Source organism: Miniopterus schreibersii (assembly GCF_964146895.1).
Source record: "Miniopterus schreibersii genome assembly, chromosome: 6".
NCBI classification, from domain to species: Eukaryota; Metazoa; Chordata; class Mammalia; order Chiroptera; family Miniopteridae; genus Miniopterus; species Miniopterus schreibersii.
The window spans coordinates 5,310,885-5,317,053 of record NC_138107.1 but is presented as its reverse complement, the minus strand read 5'-3'; positions in this window follow the sequence as shown (position 1 = coordinate 5,317,053).

Sequence of the window (6,169 nt, the reverse complement as noted above, 5' to 3'; positions counted from 1 at the left end):
CATCTCCACTTACTGATGTCTGGCTCCCTGACCCACACACCTGCTCTCCTTCACTTGGTCTGGGCCTTGCAGAAACCACCTGCTTTTTGGGGACCAGGCCACTGTCCTGGGGGGAAACAGGATAGTGAGGGATGTGTGCAGGGCCTGAATTCAGTGGACTGTTGAAATATCGAAATCTATATTAGCTGGGAAGTCACCACGCCCTGAGCCCCCTGAGTATCCCATTGCCATCCTGGCCACCCCAGTCTCTCCCCGGGCACCCCTCCCCTTCTCTGACCCTGCAATTGAAGGGATGGAAGGGACTCCCGGGAACTTGTCCAGCCCTATAACCAGCATCAGTCTGACTGGTGGTTAAAAAATGTGATTGTTTCCTCCTAGGGTGTATGTGTGTGATGCTTGTGTGGTTACTTCAATCCCCACCAAACCCCTATCCAACCCCCTTCTTCCCAGTGAGCTGTAGCCAGAAAAGGGTGGCTTAACCCCTGTTCCCTGCAGGGCCTGTCCAGCTGGGGTGTCACAAAGACTGGCTGACATACAGAATCACAAGTGGACCCTGGTTCTGTCTGACACTGGTGCTGGACTGGTGCTGGGGAAGGTGTGTCCCCGCCCCCCCATCTTTAGGGGCTCCAGGCCTGGAAGGACCCTTAGATGGCCTACCCCAAACTCTGCAAATGAGAGGACAGGCTCACTTGCATGACAACGCTTCCCGCCCCTGTAGCTCCGCCCCCCCCCCCCCAGGCTCCCGCCTCCTGTCAAAAAGGCAGCTCGGCGGCGGCGGGAGCTGTGCCCCTGCAGGTGTTGGCGTCTGCATCATTCCAGGCTTTGCCCTTGGGATGCACAGACTGCCCCAGCCGCACGCTCGGTGCCCCCCCCCCCCCCGCGGCCTTTCCCAGGGCTTATTCTGCGTGTAGCTCGGCGCGGTCCGCGGCGAGGACCCGGCCGGTCCCTTCAGTTCAGCGCGGCCTCACGGCCGGGCATCCCTAGCTGGCCTCCTGCCTCTCCCGGGGCTTCACCCAACACAGCGCTCCTGGCTCCGCCCGTCTGGCAGTAGATTAAACCTTATTCTAGGGCCTCGTCCCAGTCGGGACACCCCTTCCCTGCTGGACGCCTAGCTGCAGGGCAGGAGGGGGACGGGTGTATGCGCGTGTGCACGGGTGTGTTCTGGTTTTGCGTCCGCCCCGGGGTTGCCTTGCACCCCTGACCTGGAGGAGGGACCGCCCCCCCCCTACTACTTCCTCCCTTGGATCTCCGACGGTACCACCTTGATCGCCTGATCCCAAGGACAAAACCCCAAACCCTGGAGTGTTGGAGCTAACTCCTCTGTGCAGAAAGCGCTCCCGGGAGCGGGGAGGTGGGGTGTCTAGCAGCCTGCGCAGGAAAATCGACGGCGGGTGAACCCCCCTCCCCCGGCGCCCGCCCCTCGGGCTCCGCGCGTCTCCGCCTCTGCTGCCCCCTGGTGTAAGCGCCAAGACCTACGCCCGCGAAAGGGCCAGGGGAAAAACACAGCCCCTAAGGTCACCCACTGAATCCTCCCTCCCACTGTGCCCAACGTAGGAGGGGCCGAGTCGAGGGGAAGCCCCCGACCTCGTCTATTTGGGGTGAGGCGACGCACGAGCTTCTGGGATCACCCACGCCCTCCGTCTCAATCTCCGAGTCCTGAAGGCTTCAGACAAGCCACCTTCCTTCCCGCCTCCCTCCCAGGACTCTGCTGAAGGGATGGCCAGACCTAAAGAGACGCTCCCCACTCTTCTCGCCTGCACCCACTCCCCGGCAAGCCCCGCCAGAGCTGAGGTTTCTCAGCGCTCTCTCTGCAACTGGAGCCAAACCCACAGAGGTCGTCCCTGGAGCACCAAGGGGAGTGTCCCCAAAGATCACTTTTGGTTAGATGCTCTGCGCTCAGAGGGCTTTTCTCCACGGAAACAATGCCACAAAGTCACTCAAATAACACTCATACATGGCTGTTGGGTGCCCTGGCCAATCCACAAACCCCTATTTTACGAGCGTTTCTGTGCCAGGTTGCCGCCGAGGGCGCCAGAAGCACAGCCCTCCCTGCAGCGGGACTTCTCCCACCGGGCAAGCTGGGGCCGGCTGGAAGGAGAGACTGGAGGAGTTGCAGGGCCCGGCTCCAGGGCCGGGGTTTGGGCGGGGCTGGGTGTGTCAGTGCAGATGCCCTGACATTTGGACTGTGGGCACTGGCAGTGGCTCTAGTGGCTTGTGGGCAGAGGAGGCTTCTGGCAAGGACACAAAGGAGAGAGAGGCTGAGACCTTGGGGACTTTGGGTTTGACGGGGTCAGAATATAAGCTCTTGTAGGAGGGCTGGGTTCTTGGCTGCCACTTAAAGGAGTTTAACTGGCGCCCAATAAGGAAGAGAGAGCCACTGATGGTGTCTGAAAAGATGAGTGACACGATGCAGTTGTGTGCCACAGGCCCCCTCAGGGTGCATGAGCCTGCGAAGGAGCCGGAGGAAGGCAGGGGGCCAACAGGCTGCGAGGTCTGGGAGAGGAGTGGGGAGAGCAGCGAGGTCATAGAGGGAGGCTGGGGAATGGGTCCTCTGGCCCCTTACACCCCGGCGGCTGCTTCTCTGACTTTTTAGCCTCTGAGACTTATGGTCAAAAACAACTTGTGAAATTTGGACCGCTTAGATCATGGTACCTGGGAACACTACCTATCCCACAAGGCCCTGGGCTACAGAGCCCTGTGCCCCCCTCCCCCGGCCATGCTGCATGCTGGGACTTGTAGTTTCTGAATGGGCAGGGCAGGGGTGGGGTAGAGATGAAACAGGGAAGGGTGTGGGTCAAAGCAAGGCTCTGGCTGCCTCGGACAGAAGTTCCTGTGTAGTAGGGGTGGCGACCTCGTTTTGTGGTTGTGTGGCCCTGTTCCTGCAGGTTTGGTGGGGTCAGCAGGGAGCGTCAGGGCCACATCCTAGCTTCTTCCTGGCCAGTGAGCAGCTCACAGGGCATGATCAGGTTTCCCCATTCACATCTTCTGAAGCGAGCAGTCACCCCTGGGTGCTTGCACTTGGCTTTCTGTTTTCTCTTCTCATCTCCAGGGTAGGGGAGACCTGTCTCGGCTAGGCCTTGAACGAAGACCAGGGGCATCTATAGGGGCACCTCCTTTAGGGCTACCCCCAAACAGCCAGGATGAACCAGCCGCAGTGAGAGCCAGCCCACCACGCCACTTTCCCTCAGTTGGCGGGACCACGACAATCCATTTTGTTTACTTTCTTCTGGCCTCTTTCTATTAGTAACATTTGCTCCCAGCAGAAGTCTTTTGATTCCCAAGAATTAGATGGGCGGTTTTCCTAAGCACAACAGGTGAAAGCCCCATTGGATACTATGGTAGCTGGAGCGAATGTCATGTTCCAGGCCTCGCCGCCGCATCTGTAAGAGCTTGGATTCCACAGGGACGCTGGCCAAAGTGCGTGGGCCACGGCTCTCTATTCCTGCTGTGTGCCCGTCTCCACAGGGTCGGGCTCTATTACTGGATCAGGCAGCGGCTCAGTTCTTCTCACTAAATAAGGTAGACCTACATACATACAGTGCTGGCAGAGACTGGTATAACTCTGCGACTTCCCACTTGTGGTTCTTTTTATTAATACCTCAAGATTTTCTTATTTCAAAATTAAAAATCTATAGAAACAAACAAGTAAAAACTAAGAACTAAGAAACATGTTTCAGAGATACTAGGGTTAGGGAGAAGATGGGAAATGGCCCTGAGAGTCAGAGATTTTGTTCCAACTCTCAGTAAGCAATCCAATTAAAAGCCAAAATTAATAGCAGCAACCTTTTATTTCCCTTTCCCTGGGTTATTTCAACCTTTATCAACCAGTAGGATTTTCCAAGAACATCTCTAATAAAGCCATGGCCTGCTACTTAAGGCAAGGAGGGCCAGAATTCCAAGAGAACCTCACCCAGGTTCTCCTGGTGTGAAGTGGGGAGCCGGTGGGGCACAGTGAGCCCTTGCCTGTACCTAGCACAGCGTCCTGTCGGCAGGGTGGTCCTGGGTGGGCTTCTTTGAAATCCTGCTGATTATGCCAAGTAAATGTCACTGGAAGAAGCATTCAAACCTATCGAGAATTTTTATGAGTTTATTTGGACAAAACTGACCACATATTCCAGGGAGCAAGACCTCAAGTGCTCCTTAAAAATCTATTTCACTATCCAAAACAATTTTTGTTTACCCTTAATTCCTCATGTCCTCAAAGTAGCTGCTACAACTCTAGACATCACTTCAACATTTAAGACTGATGAGGTAGCCTGGCAGGGTGTGGCTCAGCAGTTGAGCGTCGACCTAGGATCCAGGCGATCGGGTTCGATTCCCAGTCAGGGCACATGCCCGGGTTGCGGGTTCGATCCCCAGATGTGGGGCGTGCAGGAGGCAGCTGATCAATGACTCTCTCATCATTGATGTTTCTATCTCTCTATCCCTCTCCTTTCCTCTGTGAAATCAATAAAGATATATTTTTTAAAAAAAAGACTAATGAGGTAAATAATAGTGGCAGTCACACCTGCACCTTCAACAAACTTCTGCTTCAGGGTCACATAGTCACCCCCAATCGCAAGGAAGATTGGGTGAGGAAAGAGGTGTCAGGATGGGTGTGGGGTCAGCCAAACAATAGTGTCTGCCACACTCTAGTTGAACAAGTATGTGGAAAGTCACTGTGCAACTTTTTTCCTGCGCAGGACCTGCCAAGCTGAACAATGGTGTTAAATTTATTTGTTTGGGTTTTTTTTGTTTGTTTATTTTCGCTCATCTTTCCCACTCTCTTCCCCTTTGGCAACCACCAGCTTGTTCTCTATATCTATGGGTCTATTTCTGCTTTATTTTTATTTATTTAAAAAATATATCTTTATTGATATGAGGGAGAGAGAGAGAGAAACATAGATGATGAGAGAGTCATTGGTCGGCTGCCTCCTGCAAGCCCCTGACTGGGGATCAAGCCCGCAACCCGGGCATGTGCCCTGATTGGGAGTCGAACCCTGATTGCCTGGATCCTAGGTCGATGCTCAACTGCTGAGCCATGCCTGGCCGGGCTATTTCTGTTTTGTTTTGTTTACTCAATTGCTTGGGTTTTTTTAGAGTCCACATATAAGAGAAATCGTATGGTATTTGTTTTTCTCTGCCTGACTTATTTCACTTAGCAAAAAACCCTCTAGGTCCCTCTATGCACTTCAAATGGGAAGGTTTCATTCTTTATGGTGTTGGTTTTAGACTGAGTTGGCACCACTGGGTGAGTTCTTACGTATTTCCTATGGCCATATTCAATACTCAGATTGCTCGGCCTAGTCTGTCTTGCTCAGTGGTTAGAGCCAGCCCAGGTACTGAAAGGTCCCAGGTTCAATTCCGGCCAAGGGCACGTGCCTTGGTTGTGTGCTAGCTCCTGACTCTGGTTGGGAAGCATGTGGGAGGCAATCGATGTGTCTCTCCCACATCGATGTTTCCCTCTCTCTCTCTCCCTCTCCCCCCCTTCCACTCTCTCTGAAAAGCAATGGAAGAAATATCCTTGGGTGAGGATTTGAAAAAAAAATTGAGTGTACTGATTAGCTGTGTAGTTCTATGAGTTTTGACAAACTCATTGTGTAATCACCACCACAATCATGATAAGGGATATTCCAACCCTGTCACCCAAAAAACTTCCCCATGGAACAATTGTTTTCAAGCTACCCCTGGTGAATGTGCCCTTAGTGTAATGAACAATTTTGATACTTGAATTGGATTTAGGTCATCTGTTTAAATTCTGCTTTATTGGAGTAGCCCTCAAGGTGGGATAATTTACTGTGGCCTATAGTAAATGTGACTTGGTGCAGTCAAGTGCAAGCAAACTGCGGAGGTTTGGTATTGACAGTAACACACCAGCCAGATGGACGCATATGTACTAAGGAAATGATACCAGGTTCAGTGCTAACCACATTTATTTATTTTTTATAATTAGACGAGTTAAATATATGTAAAGAACTAAGTCCCTGGCACTTAGTAAGTTCTGCAAGAGCTCTGTTGGTGGGACGGAGTATCTGAAGTTCCTCCAACTAGTTTACCACAATTGTTGTTTTACATACTGTCCTAATGACTCGGCACTGTTTCGTATTTACATTTTTTGGTGGTGAAGTGAAATTCCAGAGGTTCAAAGTGGGAGCTTTTCTATTTCTCAGAATGACAGTAGCAAATTCAA